Below are 22,343 nucleotides of genomic sequence, written 5' to 3' on the forward strand. Positions count from 1 at the left end.
TCTTCGCCGTTAACCAAATCTCTTTCAGCAAGAATGATTTACCCCCGGAAGGAGCAGCACACAACAAGGCCTTGCATTTAACAGTTAAATGCGAGGACTACTATGTCAAGCGGGTAATGTTGGATGGGGGATCAGGTGTTGACATTTGCCCGCTCTCCACGCTACAAAGAATGGAAATTGGGACAGGAAGAATCCGACCCAACAATGTCTGCGTAAGAGCTTTTGACGGCATCAAGAGAGATACCATGGGAGAAATAGACCTGTTGTTGGTCATAGGACCAGTCGAATTTCGAGTAACCTTCCAGGTAATCGACATGGACACATCCTACAATTTTCTCCTTGGCAGACCTTGGATCCATGCGGCAGGAGCCGTTCCTTCCACTCTTCACCAGATGGTGAAGTTCGAGTACGAAGACCGAGAGATCGTGGTCCATGGGGAAGATGAGCATGCCATTTATCGGGACCCATCCATCCCGTACCTTGAACCAAGAGAAGGAAGCGAACATACGGTCTATCAAGCTTTCGAGGTTGTACTGGCAGAGCAGCACGAAGAGGGAATACCCTGCCCCCAGTCTTTCCTGTCTAACGCCTCGTTTATGGTAGCCAAAGAGATGATCGGGCATGGATTTAGGCCAGGGAAGGGGCTTGGGCGAACCCTTCAGGGAATAATAGAACCCATTACTTTGCCAATCATCAAGAAACCTTTTGGACTAGGTTTCAAACCTACTCCAGCAGACGAAGAGTGGGCAAAGAAAAGGAAAAATGAGGGTTGGAAGTTACCACAACCACTGCCGGATTTATACGCAACTTTCATCAGGCCGAGGTACATCGAAGAACAAGATGATGAGGTCTTCACAGCTGAGGAAATCGAGGAGATATGTGGGGCAATGAGAGAGATGCTCTACGAGGTCCACATGGTTCAACCAGGTGAAGGCACAAGCACTGCTGAGATGCTGTACATGGGGCCGAGCGCCCAACTTCAAAACTGGGAGGCCACGCCATTCCCGACTAGACGGAAGTCCGGGTAGACCTGTCCTGCCACCTTTCCTGTGTCACAAGTTATCTCCAGGACATAACTTGAACGTTTTCTTCTTTTCAATTGTTGCTTTGAATTCCTAGTTGTAAACATTGTTGTTTTCCAACTTTCCAAAGAAAATATATATAAAAAAAAAATCAATCATTGCTTTCCTATTCTTTCTTTTGTTCTGATTTTTATCATTTTTCCTTTTATCTTTCTTTTCAGTCCTAATAATGCGGCTTTAAATATGACATGCTTGCGGACTTCACGCCCAGATCACAATGAGTTATTTAACTGCGAATTAATGAACCCAGAACCAGAATATGATGCGGAAGAGGCTTTTAGGGAGATAAACCGAGAGTTGGAATATTTCGAGAATAAACCTAAGCCAAATCTGAATGACACTGAACCGGTAAATTTAGGAACCCCGGAAGAAATCCGGGAGACCAAGATAAGCATTCACACGGACAAGAAAACGCGAGAGGCGATAATTCAACTTCTTCTTGAATTTAAAGACGTGTTTGCTTGGTCATATGATGACATGCCGGGACTAGGTGTCGATCTAGTGGTTCACAAATTGCCGATTCATCCTGATTGTCCTCCGGTTCAACAAAAGCAACGAAAGTTCAAAACCGAGGTCAGTGACAAAATTAAAGAGGAGATCACCAAGCAACTGAAAACAGGAGTGATCCGGGTAGTCCAATATACAACATGGTTAGCGAATGTGGTTCCAGTACCAAAAAAGGACGGGAAAACTCGGGTATGTGTAGATTACCGAGATCTGAACAGAGCGAGTCCTAAAGATAACTTCCCGTTGCCCAACATCCACATCCTCGTTGACAATTGTGCCAAACACGAGATACAGTCTTTTGTAGATTGTTATGCTGGGTATCACCAGGTATTGATGGATGAAGAAGACGCCGAGAAAACTGCCTTCACCACGCCTTGGGGCACCTACTGTTACCGGGTCATGCCATTTGGTCTGAAGAATGCTGGGGCTACTTACATGAGGGCCATGACTGCCATTTTCCATGACATGATGCATCAGGAAATAGAGGTGTACGTGGACGACGTGATAGTCAAGTCCAGGACGCAGGATAATCACATCCAAGACTTGAGGAAATTCTTCGAGAGATTAAGGAAGTATGACTTGAAGCTAAACCCAGCCAAATGCGCTTTCGGAGTTCCGTCGGGCAAACTTTTGGGCTTCATCGTAAGCAGGAGAGGAATCGAGCTAGATCCAACTAAGATAAAATCCATCAGAGATCTGCCTCCCCCGAGAACAAAGAAAGACGTGATGAGTCTGTTGGGCAGGTTGAACTACATCAGTCAGTTTATTGCCCAGCTGACAAGCACGTGTGAGCCCATATTCAAGCTTGTTAAGGAAAGATGCGGCGATCAAATGGACAACTGAGTGTCAAGAAGCCTTTGATAAAGTCAAAGAATACCTTTCGAATCCCCCAGTCTTGGTCCCTCCAGAACCAGGGAGGCCACTTTTCTTGTATCTGACAGTCTTGGAGAACTCTTTCGGTTGCGTCCTCGGGCAACACGACATAACCGGAAAGAAGGAGCAAGCAATCTACTATTTGAGCAAGAAATTCACCGACTACGAGGCCAAATACACTCTGCTGGAAAGGATATGCTGCGCTCTCACATGGGTTGCTCAAAAGCTGAGACATTATCTCCAAGCCCACACTACGTTCCTCATAAGCAGATTGGATCCTTTGAAGTATATATTTCAGAAACCAATGCCTACTGGGAGACTGGCTAAATGGCAAATCTTGCTTACGGAATTCGACATAGTTTATGTCACTCGCACGGCAATGAAAGCTCAGGCATTAGCAGATCATTTGGCCGAAAATCCGGTCGATGAGGAATACCAGCCATTGGATACCTACTTTCCAGATGAAGAAGTAAACACCGTAGAAGTGATCTCGGAGGAAGCTCAGGTGTGGAAGATGTTCTTTGACGGAGCCGTAAACACCAAAGGTGTAGGGATTGGGGCAATTTTGATCTCGCCTTCTGGTCAGCATTATCCCGCCACAGCTAGACTGCGTTTCTTTTGCACAAATAATACAGCTGAGTATGAAGCCTGCATTATGGGCATGCATATGGCAATCGATCAGGATGTCAAAGACTTACTGATTATGGGAGATTCTGACCTGATCATCCGGCAAGCTCAAGGCGAATGGGAAACTCGGGATGTCAAACTTATCCCATACCGACAACATGTGGAGGACCTCAGCAAGCGCTTTACATCAATAGAATTCAGGTACATTCCGAGGTGTCACAATGAACTGGCAGATGCACTTGCTACTTTGGCTTCAATGCTACCCTACCCGGGCAACGCCCACGTCGATCCTTTGGAAATCCAAATCAAGGAAAGACACGGTTACTGCAGTGTAATCGAGGCGGGATCAAATACGCAGCCTTGGTACCATGACATCAAGAGGTTCCTGAAGACGCAAGAATACCCCGAGCACGCTACTGGAGATCAAAAGAGGACCATTAGGCGACATGCAAGTGGTTTCTTTTTGAGCGGTGAATTGTTATATAAGAGGACCCCGGACCTCAATCTCCTAAGATGTGTCGATATCGAGGAAGCGAGAAAGATCATGCACGAAGTGCACGCAGGCGTGTGTGGACCTCACATGAACGGGTTTGTCTTAGCGAAGAAAATCCTTCGAGCAGGTTATTACTGGATGACCATGGAAAAAGATTGCTTTAGCTTTGTTCGGAAGTGTCATCAGTGTCAGGTGCACGGTGATTTGATTCACGCACCTCCCACGGAGTTGCATCCCATGTTTGCACCTTGGCCATTTGTCGCATGGGGCATGGACGTCATTGGACCAATCGAACCGAAGGCTTCGAATGGACACAGGTTTATACTGGTTGCCATCGATTACTTCACAAAATGGGTAGAAGCTGTCACTCTCAAGTCGGTCACTAAGAAAGCTGTGGTGGATTTTGTACACTCAAATCTTATCTGTCGCTTCGGTATTCCTGCGACTATCATTACAGATAACGCAGCAAACTTGAACAGTCACTTGATGGGAGATGTATGCGAGCAATTCAAGATAACGCATAGGAATTCCACTCCTTATCGGCCAAAAGCCAATGGTGCTGTGGAAGCGGCAAACAAAAACATCAAGAAGATTTTGAGGAAAACGATCCAAAGTTCCCGACAGTGGCATGAGCAGTTACCTTTTGCATTATTGGGGTACCGCACTACGGTACGCACATCGGTGGGAGCGACTCCTTATCTTTTGGTTTATGGGACCGAGGCTGTAATACCGGCAGAGGTAGAAATTCCTTCGCTTCGAATCATTGTCGAAGCAGAAATCGAAGACAGCGAGTGGGTCAAGGCTCGACTGGAGCAATTGACGTTGATTGATGAAAAGCGAATGGCCGCAGTTTGTCACGGACAGTTATACCAACGAAGGATGGCCCGTGCTTACAACAAGAAAGTCCGACCCCGGAATTTCGAAGTAGGTCAGCTGGTACTAAGGCGTATTCTGCCGCATCATGAAGAAGCAAAAGGAAAGTTTGCCCCAAATTGGAAAGGCCCATACATCGTAAGGAAGATATTGCCGAGAGGAGCATTGTATTTAGGTGATATCGAAGGAAATGACCCCGACACAGCAGTAAATGCAGATGCAGTCAAGAGATACTACGTCTAGATCATACTCCAAGTAGTCCTGACACATTTGAAAATGGCGAAGGTTTTATCCCCCACTACTCCCAAACACTACCCAATCCTCTCTACAAAAAAAGAAAACAAAACAAAACATTGATTGAGGCCTGAACTACGTTTGACTTGATTCCGAAAGGATACGTAGGCAGCCTCTCCCTGAGGTTCAGTCACACCAACAATAAAATCCCATTCACCCTGAAATTGAAAACCGGGGCACGTCGAGCAGTTGAGAAGTTAGTATCATCTACCTCTCTTTACCAAGCACAAGCTTTCAGATCAATTACCAAATATGGTGGGGAACCAATAAGCGTCACAAATGGAGACCAGCACACTCTGAATTGAGAGAGATAAAATGAGAGAGTCTCGGCGGTGAAAACCTTCGGGCACCACGAGGCGACGGGAGTAGAGAAACCAAAATGAGAGAGCTTGTTTAGTAAAAACTCACAAAGAGTGCTATCAAGCGATGACAGGAAGAGAAATGAGAGAGGTCAGCCAGCGAAAACCCGCAAAGAGCGCGGTTGGCCGAAAAAGAATGACTCCACCCCAAGGAGGTCTCGGCAAAGTGCCACCGGTTTGGAATCACAGATCCGTTCTGGTTCAGGAAAACGCAAGTTCTTGGAAGGTCAGACGTCCAGTCCAAAGAGCATGTCATGTCGTTTAAAGCCAGCGTTATCTTCCTCAGATAAGTCTTTCTCGTCCCAAAAGGGACACTCCCTTCCTGAATTTGTGTTCTCCTTTCTTTGCTTCTCTTCGAATCCCTTTTGTGTTTTAACCCCAAGTTCAGGACACACCGGAAAGGGCAAGTGGTAGGTTTGCTTGCACGGAATCCCGTCTCATGAAGGAAAGCGCCTCATCTCGTTGGTACGATTGCCTAAGCCTGATGAATCATGACGTTTGATGGTGTTTTAGAGTGAAGAAGAAAGAGAGAAATCTTGAAATCTTCCCCAGCAAGTCCGCCTTCGGACAAATCCCCACAGAGTCTCTCCTTTTGTACGATCCCCCACAGAGTCTCCCCAATATGAAAAAAAAAATCTCCGTTGGAATTTCCTCAGCACATCCCCAGCGAGTCCTTTTGTAAATATTCCCCAACAAGCTTACCCCAACAAACCCTGGGAAACTCGTTTTGAAACAAAATACCCAGCATACCCCATTGTACAGAATCCGCACAAAGAATCCATTTTGTAAATATTCCCCCCACAGTGCTTCCTTTTGTACAAATTCCCACAAGAATACCTCCAATAAAATCCCCGTTGAGAACCTCCAATCAAAACGGGACAAAAAAAGGAAAAAAAAAGGAGGCCTTACGAGGCAAATCATCGCAGAATCTGGAGATACAAGCCTGAACAGTCTAGAAGGGTTTCGCCATTCGAATCAAATCAATGGCGGAACTTCACAAACAGAAATAAAGACGCAAGAAAGCAATTGGGAACGATCAAGGTCACCAAAACGACCGTCATTTCCGAACTAACAAATGATTCTTTGTCTGAAAGGTTGAAACAGGTCTAATCTAAGACAACCGTGCAAGAAGCAGATGTCGCCCAAAGAAGAAGGTACACGGTTACAGGAAGTACTTCGACAATGATGAATTCACTCGAAAGGTAAGCTTCCACGAAACTCCCTTTTATCTTCTATTAAAACAAGAAAACTCAAAAAAAATAGATCGTGTAGTATTCTCGAGCTTTATCCCCAGCCAGTCAGCATTAGGGTTTTAAACCCTAAACTGAATTTTCCTTTTAGTCAGCATTAGGGTTTTAAACCCTAAACTGAATTTTTCCATGCAATCAGCATTAGGGTTTTAAACCCTAAACTGAATTTTCCTTTTAGTCAGCATTAGGGTTTTAAACCCTAAACTGAACTTTTTCCTTTCAGCCAGCATTAGGGTTTTAAACCCTAAACTGAGTTTTTTCCATGCAATCAGCATTAGGGTTTTAAACCCTAAACTGAATTTTCCTTTTAGTCAGCATTAGGGTTTTTAAACCCTAAACTGAACTTTTTCCTTTCAGCCAGCATTAGGGTTTTAAACCCTAAACTGAGCTTTTCCTTTTAGTCAGCATTAGGGTTTTAAACCCTAAACTGAACTTTTTCCTTTCAGCCAGTATTAAGGTTTTAAACCCTAAACTGAGTTTTTCCATAAATCAGCATTAGGGTTTTAAACCCTAAACTGAGCTTTTCCATAAATCAGCATTAGGGTTTTAAACCCTAAACTGAACTTTTTCCTTTAGTCAGCATTAGGGTTTTGAACCCTAAACTGAATTCTTCCTTTGTTCGGCGTTAGGGTTTTAAACCCTGAACTGAACCCTTCCCCAGCTAGTCGGTATTAGGGCTCAAACCCTGAACTGAGCATGCATATCCTCTTTCATCAATTTTATGAACTTCCCGGCGAATAATTAACGAAATTTTCCTAGTGAAGCTGGGCCAGAAAATTTCGTTCGTTTGTTTTCTCCCGCAGGTCTGACCTCGAGCCACATGGATCGAAATGACCCACGAGATGAGTCCCAATTCGGAATCAAAGAAGAAAAAGAAAAAAAAAGATGTCTCGAGATATCGGAGTAAACGGAAGGCAGATTGACTCCAACATTTGGTTAAGGTCCTGAACCCTGCCAATCGCGTCTCACTCAGTATCCCAGAGATTAAACAAGTCGCCGCAACTCGCAAGCATCAAGATTCAGATCGGAGTCTACAAGCAGAATCAGCTAAGACCCAAGATCAAGTCGTAAAAGAATCATAGATAGGAATCTTGTAACTAGCAGTTGACATGCATATAAGTAGTTAGTTCAGTTTCCAATTTTCGATTGGTTGTAATAAGGCGGTCAGTGACGCAGCAGCGACAACAGCAACGGCAGTAGCAACAAGCATTGCAATCCCATGGTAGTCCCAGCTGCCAAAATTTTCCCGAACTACATTGACCTGATTCCTGTTTAGCCCAGGATATGTAGGAAATCTTTGAAGCAAGATTCGGTCAGGTCTTTCAAAACATGTTTCACACGGAGTAGTCCATAAGCAAATATCGCTCATATCCGCTCACTTTATCTTTGCACGAAAACACTTCGTGTTTCCGAACAAAGAGGGGCAGCTGTGAGCACGTGATTTTTGTTTTGCGCGACAGTCGCTCCAAAAGAATAAAAATTGGTCCTGCTGTACAATTTTTGGATTTCTGTGCGGCACTTTGTCGATTTATTTGTGACTTTTGCCCATTTTTATTTATTTTTATTTAAAACAAAATACAAAAAATGTGTGGGTCATGCATAATTCGAACCGTAATCCGGTCGTTAAATAGAAAATCATAAATAGGCATCTTCGTCCATGATTTTGATTTGTTTGATTTTACCTGTTTTGAAATATTTTAGTGTGTGTGCAAATAATTGTATTGAGTGTGTGTTTAATTTTAATTTGATTTTTTGTTTAGTTTTGTTTTTAAAAATAAAAATAATAAAAAAAAAGAGAAAAAATCTTTTCTTCTTCCGGATTGGGCCAATTTATTAAAATTGGCCCAAACAAGCAATGCCCAGACCAGGCCTGCCCGGTCCAGTCCAACCAGATACCCAGGGTGTCCAAACGACGTCGTTTTAATCCAGCCTGATCTGGGCCGTTGATCTCAGATTGATCAACGGCCAAGATCACCTCCCCCATAACCCACTAATGCCCCGACCCGTTTCCACCCGGACCGACCCAAACCCCTTCAGGTTGAAACGACACTGTTCCCCATCAGCATAAAATCCTGGCCCTTCATCGCATCTTATCCAACGGCCAAGAATCGACCCCCCACTAACTATATAAGCCTAGGCCTTTACCCTGCCCCCCCTATCCTAACCCCCAGACCTTAGTCGTCCCCTCCACAGACCTCAGTCCTCCAAACCCTAGCCACCCCTGTATACTTTCGCCATGAAAGCCGGCGGCATGGACGCCGGTGACCTTCCCCTTAATACCCTAGAATCCCCTTGCCATCCTGAACATGGATCTGTTAACCATGTAGTTCGAATCCCTTCCCACCTTCTCGAATCTTCATTTGAAGATTCGAGTCAAAACTCGATCTACACAGTTTAACCCCAGTTTCACACCAGACACTCCCCAGACCCCCCTCGTGACCAAACCATACTTGGTTTGGTCCGAATCTGACCAGGGAAGCATGAATCCCGAATCTAGTTTTCGAACCTTAGGGTTCCTCGTCACTGGTCCGTGTCTTGTTCGAGCCAAAGAAATTAAGGCCTAATGGACCTTAATCGAGGTGTTTCTCATCTGAGAAACACTTCGATTAAAGTCCGTTCAGCCTTAAGAAAGGTCTGTCCAAATCCGAGTTCAAACTTTTGATTTTTCGAGTTTTAAGGTGAGTTTGCTTTCTTTCCTTTACTTGTTTTAGTCCGTGTGATTTGTTTTAAAAGTTCTGTTCATGTTTGTTTTAATTTTATCAACTTTTGTTTGTCCACTTTACCTGAACCTCTGTGTTTGTCTGAATCCCCCTCCTATTCTGATAAGGCATATGTATTTGTTGTGCAATTAGTTTGAATTCCAAATTTGTACTGATTAACTGATTCCTCAAAGTACAATTCTGTTTAATCAGTATAAGTCGAGTCATGTGTCCTATACTTTTGAATGTCTGATTTTTTAGCTACGATTGTATGTGTTAATGCTAATATAGTCGATTCGACATATGTCGTCAATTAGTTTCAACTGTCTGAACAAAATAAATCGATTTGCTTCTGTTGAACATTGCCTGAATCAATTAAGAACTAAGTTCATTTACTTATAGTTGTTAATGTGATTTCAGAAACCTAATGTTTAGTCTGTAATGGTAATCCGAACTGGAGGGCATGTGCACAACATGGGCATAAAGGCCCTTTTGAATTAAATAGTTTGACAGCATGTACTGTCAGACTACATCCTGCTGCCCATGCTTGCTTTTAGTTAATAAAATGGGAAAGATAAGTCTGCCAGGGAATGTTGATGGGATTTAATACTTAATTAGCTAAAGTGGAACTGGAAATGGAAGGCACATGGGAGGGGTATGTTGATATATTCTAAACAGGCTGTTGAAAGGGGTAAGATTAAGGCTTATAAAAGGGGGAAGACATCTGATAGAAGAAAGAACCTGGAGGATTAGAGGTTAAAAAACACATACAAATATATACATACAGACATAGAGGACACACTGGGGGAAGGATATGGAAGAGAAGAGAAAAAACACAGATACAGACAGAGGGACACACACATTGTGAGGATATAAGAGAAAAAGAGGGAGCTGATAGAGATACACAGACAGAGATTAGAGAAAAGAGGGCACAGAGATATACACAGACAGAGAGGATTGAAAAAAGATAGAACTGATTTTAGGAAAACACAAATAGAGAGAGGTTAAGAGATAGAAAGTATACAGTCAACAATCAGAAACTGTTTCTTCCTATTGTTGTTTGGGTTTCATTTGTTCAACTTGTTCAAATCAATTCTGATTCTTTGAAGTTCCAATTGTGTCTACTAGTCGAGTGTTTTCATTGGTTTACTACTGGTTTTGGTCTGCCTGGAGTTCTGATTCTACTCCACTGTGTGTTGCTGTCATTTGGCTACTTCTTATATCGGCTATAGTTGCATTCCTGCACTCGAGCCTGTTCTGCTGGGTTGTTTTGTTTGCTGCTATTCTGTCCTGCTGCTATTCTGTCCTGCTGCTATTGCTAGTCCTGTTTCTTGCTGCTGCTGATTTCCCCATCTTCTTCCTCTTCTCCTTTGCATTTTCAGTATTTCCAGGTACACATTTCAAATCCAACTTTGGTGTTAACTGTAATAGTTCAAAAGCATGAAATGAAAGGAGTTCTTGAAGAAGATTTAGATGTCTGTTTTGTAATGCTTGTGATATACTGACTTCAGTTGTATAAATTGATTAGTGTGATTCAGTAATGAAAGATTAGTTAGATAATACTTAATCAAGTTTAGCCTCTTGCATCTTAGTTTATAGTTGTTTGCTAGTACAAGATGTAATGATACAATACATAGAAGGCATGGAGAATTGGTATAGATTTTTTGACTGGATTCCCGTTTAACTGAATGACATGCATAGAATAGAATAGTTCCACCTTACACAAATGTTCCTTGTTTATTTTTAGTTTTCCTTTATCATAACCCGCTAGGCAGCATATAGAAGCGCGTTCGAACCCCCGCAAGTAATGAGACATAGTGGTTAATTCCCTTAAATTCAGCTTCAATAAGTCTAGTTAAATTCAATTCAAGAAACGTTAGGACGCAAGTATAACATTGGGTCAATCTCGAACGTAATTTCTTTGTCCAATTAAAGTATGTTTCACAAGTTATGACATCCCTCCACTTTGTAAATAATTAATCAGTAATTGATAAGAATCCGGATTAGGCAAAAGCATATATAGTTTATATTAGCACGTCCCTTTTCTTTTAGTTTTAGGGACAAATGCATTAGAAATGTAGCCACTTTAGGATATCCTTTCTAAAATAGAGACGAGCCTCGCCAAATAAAAATACAAATTGCGGGGCCCTCAATAAATAATCATAATATTTCGAATTCAGGATAGGCCGTTTTAGCGAATTTTACGGCCTTCCCAAAATAACAATACGCTAGTTGCTTTAGGCGCGCCTTTAATAAATTACATTCTTAAACTTGGGTGCGCATTGATGTGACCCGAATCCAAATCTCAACGGAGTCGAAATGTGTTTAACAATTACGGGTGCATTGATGGCGACGTAGTTCAAGATACATTTTCACGACGTTGTAATTCTATAAAAATAAATGATAATAATGAAAGTGGTTTAAACTTAATGAAAGCACGTAAGTCATAACATGTATTTAAATCAGATATTTAGCCATTATAACAATTTAAGCGACCGTGCTAGAACCACGGGATTCGAGGGTGCCTAACACCTTCCCTCGGGTCAACAGAATTCCTTACTTAGAATTTCTGGTTCGCAGACTTCATTTGGAAAAGTCGAAAATTTCCTCGATTTGGGATTCAAGATAAACCGGTGACTTGGGACACCAAAAGCCAAACCTTTCCCAAGTGGCGACTCTGAATTAAATAAATAATCCCATTTCGAATATTGTCACTTAAATTGGAAAAACTCCACCCGCGCATTTAACCCTTCGGGGGCGGGCGCGCAAAAAGGAGGTGTGACAGATGTCACCCATGACATCAAGAGGAGGTAGTTTGATGTCACCAATGAGATCAAGAGGAGGTCTTTACCTCTATAAATTGATTCACTCTTTCATTTGTAGAAACCATCCTAAAAAATAATACAATACATTGTATTGAGTAGAGAGTTAAGAGAGAAATTCTCTTAAGTGTAATTGGGAACAATCCCCTTCCTTTGTTAATAATAAAAAGGCAACTGTTCTCTGGTGGACATAGGATTATTTTGATCCGAACCACGTTAAATCCTGTGTTCTTTCTTTTACGTTTCCGCTAACAATTGGTATCAGAGCGACAGGATTCTTTAGCGATCCAAGGAGGAAGAACAAGCAAAGATGAGTTCCATGAAGTTTGAAATTTATAGATTCAGTGGACGCAACAACTTCAATATCTGGAAGATCCAGATGACGGTGTTATGCGGAGGGAAGGTTCAATCTATGCTATTAACGGAAAGTATCCTAAGGATATATCAGCTCCCAACAAGGAGAAGATTGAAGGGGATGCATTAAGTGCAATCCAACTATCCCTTGCACCTAACGTGCTTTGTAAAGTGAGTACGGGTACTGAAGAGACGGCCAAACAGTTATAGGAAAAGCTAGAAGGGCTATATCAAGACCGATCAGTAACAATAAGGATGTTGTTACAAAGGTGTCTTTACACATTTAAATGGGGTCAGGTACTTCGTTACAAGATCATTTAGATGCGTTCAATAAACTTGTCATGGACTTACAGATTGGTGGAATTAAAAAGGAGGAGGAGACGATTGCATGTGCTTTGCTATTTTCATTGACTTCAGTCGTGATATTGAGAATTCAATGATGTATAGCAAGGAGACTATCAAGCTTGAGCAAGTGCGGTAGGCACTTAACTCTAGTGATGTGCAGAGGCACATTGAAGGAGATAGAGATGACCAGGCAAGTGGTCTCTTTGTGAGAGGCCGGACTAGCCAACAGGGAAAGAGCAAATCAAAGCACAGATCAAAGTCTCGTGTGAACAAGAAGAATACAGAGTGTTGGGGTTGTGGCAAGAAGGGGCACTTTGAACGAGATTGCCCAATGTCAAAGTCCAAGGAAAAGGCGAGTGCATCTACAGTTGAACAGGTACATAATTTTGATAATGATTATGTACTAACAACATCGTGTAATAATAATAGTAGTTATGAAAACAAATGGGTGTTAGACTCTGCTTGTACTCTGCATATGACGTTCCGAAAAGACTGGTTTAGCAGCTACGAGAAAAGTGGAGGAACCGTAGTAATGGGCAATAATGCAACTTGTGCAATAGTTGGCATTGGCTCAGTTCGGGTTCGCTGCCATGATGGAATCGTGAGGACTATTACACAAGTCCGTCATGTTCCTGATCTGAAGAAGAATTTGATCTCCTTGGGTACTCTGGATGAACAAGGCTACAGGTACATGAGCGAAGCAGGAACTATGAAGGTGACTAAAGGTTCTTTAGTCATGCTGAAAGGCAAGCTGGAGAACGGCCTTTACACATTGGCCGGAAGCACCATTGTTGGCTCTGCAAATGCATCTACAGTGCAGTTATCTAATGATGACAAGGCAAGACTATGGCACATGAGACTGGGTCATATGAGCGCACGTGGACTGGAGATGTTGAGCAATCGTAAACTTTTGGAAGGTGAGAAGATCAGCACGCTTGACTTCTGTGAGCACTGCGTTCTAGGGAAGCAGAAGAAGGTCAGCTTCAGCACTGGCAAACACAAGACAAGAGGAGTGCTAGACTACATCCATTCAGATTTATGGGGTCCTTCTAAACTTCCATCGAAGGGCGGAAAGAGGTATCTTCTCATTTTTATTGATGATTTCTCACGAAAGGTTTGGGTGTATTTTTTGAAGGCAAAAAGTGATGCTTTTGAAGCATTTAAAGAGTGGAAGATTTTGGTTGAAAATCAAATGGAGCGGAAAATCAAGTATCTTCGCACAGACAATGGCTTGGAGTTTTGCAATGAAGAGTTTAATGAATTCTGCAAGGTTCATGGGATCTCAAGACATAGGACTGTCAGGCATACCCCACAGCAGAATGGAGTTGCCGAGAGAATGAACAGAACTCTTCTTGAAAAGGCTCGTTGTATGCTCCTACAAGCCAAAATGTCCAAAGTATTTTGGGCTGAAGCAGTTCACACTGCTGCTCATATTGTCAATCGATCTCCAGCATCGGCAATTGACTTTAAGACTCCGAATGAGGTATGGTCAGGTGAACCCTCTAACTATTCATACTTACGAGTATTTGGGTGTCCAGCTTATTATCACGTTAATGAAGGAAAGCTTGAACCAAGGGCTAAGAAGGCCATATTCGTAGGGTATGTGGATGGAGTAAAAGGGTACAAACTTTGGTGTTTGTCTTTACTCAAATTTATAGTTAGTAGAGATGTCACCTTTGATGAATCCTCTATACTTGATCCCCGTAAAGTTTCCGTGGAGTTTTCAGGAAACAAGAACGACGAGCAGGTGGAGCTTCCGGTGGAGGATCAAGAGACTCAGGTTACATATGAGTCAGAAGATGTAGACCTTGAAGAACTTGTTGTCAATGAACCATACACAATTGCGAAGGGGAGGGAGAAGAGGCAGACACGAGAACTGAAACGCCTTATAGATCAAGCAAACTTGATTGCATATGCGTTTGTAGCTGCACAAGAAAAAATTAAGGATCTGGAGCCCTCCTCGTATATTGAAGCAACTTCTTGCAAGGATGTTGTATAATGGCGATTAGCCATGACTGAAGAGATGGAGTCTCTTCACAAGAATCAGACATAGGTATTAGTGAAAAGACAAAAGGGGAAGAGGATAGTTGGATGCAAGTGGTCTACCGAAAGAAAGAGGAAATTCCTGAAGTAGAAGATGTTAGGTTCAAGGCGAGATTGATTGCAAAAGGTTTCAGTCAGAAGGAGGGAATTAACTATAATGAGATTTTCTCTCCAGTCGTGAAGCATAGCTCAATTCGCGTGCTACTAGCATTGGTTGCACAATTTGACTTGGAGCTTCAACAGCTTGATGTCAAAACTACTTTCTTACACTGTGATCTAGAAGAGACAATCTATATGGATCAGCATGAAGGTTTCCTAGCTGAGGGAAAAGAAGATCGCGTATGACAACTAAAGAAGTCTTTGTATGGTTTGAAGCAATCCCCTAGACAGTGGTACAAGAGGTTTGATGCATTCATGACTACACATGAATTCTTAAGGAGTGCATTTGATAGCTGTGTGTATCACAAGAAGATGTCTGGTAACTCAATGATTTATTTGTTGTTGTATGTTGATGATATGCTTATTGCTGCCAACAACATTACAGAGATAAATGCTTTGAAGAAACTGTTGAGTAAGGAATTTAACATGAAGGATTTAAGAGCTACAAAGAAAATCCTTGGTATGGAGATTTCAAGAGAAGACGGTGTTGTACATCTTTCTCAGAAGAGGTATATTGAAAGGGTTCTCGAGAGATTCAATATGCATACGTGCAAGCCTGTAAGTACACCATTAGCTCCTCATTTTAAACTTTCAAAGTTACAAATGCCTCAGTCCGAGGATGAGGTGGAGCATATGTCAAAAATTCCTTATGCCAGTGGAGTTGGTAGCATTATGTATGCTATGGTATGCACACGTCCAGATATTGCTCAATCTGTAAGTGTTGTAAGTAGATACATATCCAACCCAGGAAAGAGGCATTGGGAAGCTTTCAAGTGGGTTTTGAGATATCTCAAAGGAGCTTCTGGTGTTGGTCTGACCTTTCAAAAAAGTGGTGGAGGTATTTCAATTCTCGGTTATGTAGATTCTGACTATACAGGAGATCTTGACAGAAGAAGCTCCACAACTGGATACATATTTACCCTCGTTGACAGTGTAGTTAGTTGGAAGTCGACTCTACAATCGATTGTCGCTTTGTCTACGACAGAAGCAGAATACATGACAGCAGCGGAGGCGGTGAAGGAAGCTATCTGGTTGAAAGGTTTAGTAGCGGAATTGAATTTGGTTCAGCTGGAATCAACTCTTAGATGTGATAGTCAGAGTTCTATGCATCTAATGAAAAATCAGAGCTTTCATGAGCGTACTAAACACATTGATGTCAGATTTCATTTTATTCGAGATGTTGTTGAAGAGTGAACTATCAAGGTCATGAAGGTTATAACAGACGATAATGTTGCAGACATGTTGACCAAGATAGTCCCGCTCGCTAAGTTTTCACACTGCAAGGACTTGGCGGGGGTGTGCATCAACTGATGCAACTCCGAAGAGAACAACTGTTAGGTGGAGGTGGTATGTTCAACTATAGTTTGATTCTTCTTGTTTCTTACAACGGGGTTGCCTAGTACGCTTAGAAGTTTTGGCTAGAGTTGTTCACATGCACGCTCGAAATGTAAACCAAGGTGGAGATTGAAAGTGTTGGTTTATGTTTAGTCAACAATGGCATGCCAATTGGAAGAGTTGGTGGAAAGAGTTGGTGTGGATGCTAGGAGGAAGCTTCCTCCTTTGATGTCACCCATGACATCAAGAGGAGGTAGTTTGATGTCACCAATGACATCAAGAGGAGGCCTTTACCTCTATAAATAGATGCACTCCTTCATTTGTAGAAACTATCCCAAAAAATAATACAATACATTGTAGTGAGTAGAGAGTTAAGAGAGAAATTCTTTTAAGTGTAATTAGGAACTCTCCACTTCCTTTGTTAATAATAAAAAGGCAACTGTTCTCTGGTGGACGTAGGATTATTTTGATCTGAACCACGTTAAATCTTGTGTTCTTTATTTTAGGTTTGCGCTAACAACACATCCTTAATGTCATGATACATCTTCGTCGACCCAGGGTGAATGGAGTACCACGAATAATGTGCCTCTGACATAATTCTGTCTCGTAGCCCTGCTACATCTGGAACACACAAACGACCTCTGTATCTGAGAACTCCATCTCCTTTGAGTTCTAACAACGGCTTCTTCTGCTGTGGAACCCGCTCTCTCAACTCGACCAATTGTGGGTCCTCATACTGCCTCTCCTTTACTTCAGCTATGAGAGATGATTTTGCAGTATTTTGGAGTACAACTCCTCCATTGCCAGAGTCTACTAACCGAATCCCCAAACAAGCTAATTGATGAATCTCTCTGGTTAATTGTCTTTCCTCGGCCTCTACATGTGCTAAGCTACCCATAGATCGGCGACTTAAGGCATCTGCTACAACATTAGCTTTCCTTCGATGGTAGAGAATGTTAACATCATAATCTTTCAATAACTCAAGACATCGCCTTTGTCGCAAATTCAACTCTTTTTGCTTGAAGATATATTGCAAGCTTTTATGGTATGTGAATATATCCACATGAATACCATATAAATAATGCCACCATATCTTAAGTGCATGGACAACCGCAGCTAATTCGAGGTCATGTGTCGGATAATTCCGCTCATGCTTCCTTAACTGCCTTGAAGCATACGCAATTACTTTCCCATGTTGCATTAGGACACATCCTAACCCGACGCCTGAGGCATCACAATACATGGCATAGCCATTTGGACCCTCTGGAAGTGCTAAAACTGGCGCAGAGGTCAACCTGTTCTTAAGCTCTTGGAAACTCTGCTCACAAGCCTCTGTCCACTGAAACTTAGGCGTTTTCTAAGTCAGCTTTGTTAATGGTGCTGAAAGAGAAGAAAAACCCTCAACGAACCTCCGGTAGTATCTTGCTAAGCCTAGAAAGCTATGAATCTCTATCGGAGTGGTAGGTCTAGGACAGGATTTCACAGCCTCAATCTTCTGAGTGTCTACCTTTATACCTCCGTCAGATACAATATGCCACAAGAATTCTATGGACTTCAACCAGAACTCACACTTAGAAAACTTAACATACAATTTATTATCACAAAGGGTTTGGAGTACCGCTCGCAGGGGATCCACATGCTCATCCTCTGAACATTAATAAACTAGAATATCATCAATAGAGACTATCACGAACAGATCCAAATATGGACGGAATAGGCTATTCATCAAGTCCATAAATATGGCAGGTGCATTCGTCAACCCGAAGGACAGGACAAGGAACTCGAAGTGGCCATATCAGGTCCTGAAGGCTATTTTGGGAATATCTTTCTCCCGAACTCTAACCTAGTGGTACCCCGACCTCAAATCTATCTTTGAAAATCATCTAGCTCCCTGCAACTGATCAAACAAGTCGTCTATCCTTGGAAGGGGATACTTATTCTTAATAGTTACCTTGTTCAGTTGCCTATAATCGATACGCATCCTTAGCGAGTCGTCTTTCTTGCGTACAAACAATACCGTTGCACCCCAAAGTGAGGTACTGGGTCTGATGAAACCTTTCTTCAGTAAATCTTTTGACTGCTCCTTCAACTCCTTTAATTCGGCAGGTGCCATTCTATACGGAGGGATGGATATTGGTTGCGTTCCTGGAAGCAAATCAATGCCAAAACCAATCTCTCGCTCTAGAGGAATACCTGAAAGTTCATCTGGAAATACATCTGCGTACTCTTTGACTACTGGAATAGACTGAAGTGTAGGTATCTCAGCATTTGCATCTTTAACTCGCACAATATGATAAATGCACCCTTTTGCGATCATTTTCCTCGCCTTCATATAGGAAATAAACCTACCTCTGGGTGTCGCTGTATTACCTACCCATTCAAGAACTAGCTCACTCGAAAAATGAAATCTGGATGTCTTTGCTCGACAATCAACTGTGGTATAACAAGCTGCCAACCAGTCCATGTCCATGATAGCATCAAAATTCAACATCTCTAGCTCAACTAGATCGGCTGAGGTTTAACGACCACAAACTGATATCGTACAATCTCGGTAAACGCATCTAGCGATAATCGATCCACCGACCGGTGTAGATACCGCAAAAGGATCACTTGTATTTCAGGCACTATACCAAATTTCCTCACGACAAATGGGGTAATACATGATAAAGTAGATCACGGGTCTATCAAGGCATAAACATCGTGAGAACAAATGGTCAACATACCTGTCACAATGTCTGGTGAGGACTCTTGGTCCGTTCGACCTGCTAGCGCATAGATACGATTCTGGTTACCACCTGAGCTGGACCCTCTACCTTTGCCTCGACCTCTACCAGCCGAAGATTGAGACTCGCGCCCTGAAGGATGCACGGACATAGCTGATCTTGTTACTGAATTCGCTGGTTGCGCCATACCCCCAGAATCTCTATTTGGGAAATCTCGCATCATATGCCCTGGACGTCCACATGTATAACAAGCATCGGAACCGGCTCGACATTAGCCCAAGTGTCCTCTACCGCAGATGGCACACCACGGCGGGAATGGCCATGTTTGCCCCGAACATCGCTGTCGCTGCAAACCTGATGCCTGAGAGCTTTCACCTGGTCCTGGCTGAGTATAGCGGTCATACCTGTAACCCTGTAGCTGAGGTGGCGGAGGTCTAGGTGGCCGTTCGAAGTACTGGGGCCTGTAACTACCCTGAGACTGCTCTTGAGATCTGGTAAATCTCATCCTCTTTCGCTGCCCTAACTCAGTCCTCTCCGTACCCTGCTACCGACGCCTACCCCTTTCTATATTCTGGGCAAATGCTTGAATCCGGGAGATATCCATACTATCCTGTAACGCAGCGGTGGCACATGCCTCGGTCAACTCTGGGGCCAACCCTGTTATAAACCAATGGATCTTGTCTTGTATAGTAGCAACTATGGATGGTGCATATCTGGCCAATTAGTCAAAATGGAGACTATACTCTCGAACACTCATATTGCCCTGATTGAGGGCTAGAAACTGATCGAGTCGGGCCTATCGGATCTCTCGCGGTAAGTACTGGTCAAGGATGGCATCTGAAAAATTCTCCCAAATAGCAGGAGGTGCATCACGTCCCCTGGATCTTTCCCATCCCTCGTACCAAAGGATGGCTATATCTCGAAGTCGAAAAGCTGCTAGCTCAACTGCCTCTTTCTCCGTAGCATGCATAACCCAAAAGATCCTATAAAGTTGATCTATGAAATCCTGCGGGTCCTCCCTCTGATCTGTCCCCGTGAACTCTAGGGGATTCAAAGCAATAAACTTTCGAACATTTGAAATCCCAGATCCCTCAGAAGGTCCTGCACTAGCGGATGCCCTAGCCTGTTATTGGGTAGCTACCAATTGTGCCAACAAATGCATCGCACTTCGCAAGTCCTGATCTAATGGAAGCGGAGGGGGAACTAGATGTGCGATCTCCCTAGGAATCTCCTCATGTGGCGGAGGAGCCGGTAATTGCTGGGTAGGGGTCTCTCCCTCGGACTCCGATTGGGCCCCGTCTGCTGCGGGAACCCTGCTAGTCCCCTCACCTACTGTTGTTTCTCTCCTCTGGCTAGTCGTAGTCTTCCTAGTTACCATCATATGTGCATGCACACGTCAACATATAAGTTTTACTCAAATTTCCTATAACTCAGTGCTACAGCACGATTTAGATTTGAAAGAAGGGTAACCAACTCCTAAATGCCCTATAGTCCCCTGCTTATATAATGTGGTGCACCACACATCTATAAACAAAACCCTACTAGACACGACTTGTAGATTCCCTAGGACAGAACTACTCTGATACCACTTTTGTCACGCCCCGAGCCTGGGGGCGAGACCGACACCCAGTGCCTCATCTATCCTTGCATACCACTTGCGACTAAGAGACTCTGAACATATAATGACATACTTTGGCCATGGGCCACATTGCAAGATAATGTGCGATGCAAAATATAAAACTGAATAGAAACTAACACTGACTAAAAGTCAACATAAAGCTAGGCCGGCAAGGCCGTCATAATTAGTACAACTGACAAGCCAACAAAATATACGTACAACACCTACAAGCCCAACATACTGCACTAACTGACAGGATATATCTATAAGCCTCTATTGATAGATGTACGGTGATCGGAACAGGGCCCCGACCTACTCTTAACCTATCTACATATATGCACACGATGTATACCAGACTGCTAGACCCGGCAACTCCGAAAGACGGGGAGCTTACCGATAAGGCTGAACTCGGGCAAACACCTATTGAGGAGGTCTACCCGTCTGTATGTCCGAACCTGCACGCATGAAATGCAGTGCCCCCAGAAAGGGACGTCAGTAAGAAAAAATGTACCGAGTATATAAGGCAGTATATTAAAAGCTGAAACTGAACTGATAACTTGAACATATGCTTAGCTGCTGATACTGACTCAATTCTCTCAATATAATAAGTAAAATAGTTGTTCGGCCATATAAGGCTCAGTATATATATATATATAACTGCTCTGCCGTAGTAGGCTCACTCATATGCATTCGGTCATACTAGGCTCTGTATCTCGGCCAACTGGGCTCGCTCATAGGAGCTCAGCCACAGTAGGCTCGGTGTATAACTTACCATCTGATCAGAGGTTTCCCAATAGGGGCTTACCCATCGATTATAGCTCGATGGTAATGAAAATACTTTAATACTGTATATATAAACTCTCTGCTCTCTTGACTGGAAGAAGGAAATACTCAATTGAATATGAAGTCCCGATAAGGAGAATATTGTAACTAACAAAACTAGAAAAATATACGTAATTTGCGAGACTAGCAAACTATACGTAAATTCCGGAATATGAATTTTTCTTTATGCCTCGTTATCAAACTTGTGTAATGACGAGATCATGCAAAATGAAATAAGGGCTTAGCCTTAACCTACTCGGAGTAGGAAAAATCCGCATGATATTGTTGGAAAAAGTTACACCATACTCCCTTAGAACCGCAAGATTTTACGTTGCTAAAATTCTAAAAAATCTTCATTGAACTGTTGAAGATTTACGATGCTACAAGATAATCACGTTACTTCCTGATCAAAATCTGATTTTTGGAGTGTCTTTTGAGAATGAAATTTAAGAGTGTCCACCGTTTCCTCCTAAGTTAATGCATTCCTAAGAGTTTCAAGAATGATTCACGTTTTTGGTTTGGTATTGAAACTTTTGGAATGAGTTTGCAAGGTTTGCTCTTAAATGTTTTGAGGTGGAGGTGTCTTGCTACTAATTTACGAAGATGACACCTAATGTTTTGTGAGGATGAGTCACTTACATTATTAGTGGTTTGCTGCCACTTGGGGAGGGAGGGGTTTTTATTTAATCTTTGTCACTTATTAGGTAATTAGGTAACGTCCCGTTACCCGGTAATTAATCAATTACCCGTATAATTAAAAATTATCTCAAATTACTTAAAATTCTACTTATTTTTAATATACTTTATACATCATATTATCACGGTCATATGGTACCTTGTATGGAACTAGTTCATAAATATCGGGTAGTATCGCTCGGCCCATATTTTATCCCAAATCGACAACCTTCAACAAAACTTATTTTCTTTTATTCGTGAACCTTTATTCTTCATTGCCCTTACTTATTGCTTGTTATAAATAGCATAAATATGTTAATCTCAAGATAATCTCATCCCCGAGTCTACGTCAATGAACTGAAGACGAAATTTTAACGTACGAAAAAACCG

The 22,343-nt window shown here is 42.5% G+C and overlaps 1 protein-coding gene across 2 annotated transcripts in view; it reads right to left on the reverse strand.

Annotated features, from left to right (window-relative positions):
* Positions 1–10,114: 10,114 nt before the first annotated feature.
* Positions 10,115–22,343, reverse strand: part of LOC104238054 (CMP-sialic acid transporter 5-like) — a 31,452-nt gene continuing 19,223 nt past the window's right edge. Inside the window, exons 15-16 of one of the 2 annotated variants that reach the window (XR_011399956.1) lie at positions 20,851–20,911; positions 10,115–10,479 (exon numbers count right to left, since the gene is read on the reverse strand). The gene's annotated coding sequence lies outside the window, so the exon portion shown is untranslated. Of the gene's footprint in view, positions 10,480–20,585; positions 20,912–22,343 lie in introns of those variants that run through there. The other variant, XM_070145642.1, reaches the window with a different exon arrangement.

Source organism: Nicotiana sylvestris, chromosome 5 (genome assembly GCF_000393655.2).
Source record: "Nicotiana sylvestris chromosome 5, ASM39365v2, whole genome shotgun sequence".
NCBI classification, from domain to species: domain Eukaryota; kingdom Viridiplantae; phylum Streptophyta; class Magnoliopsida; order Solanales; family Solanaceae; genus Nicotiana; species Nicotiana sylvestris.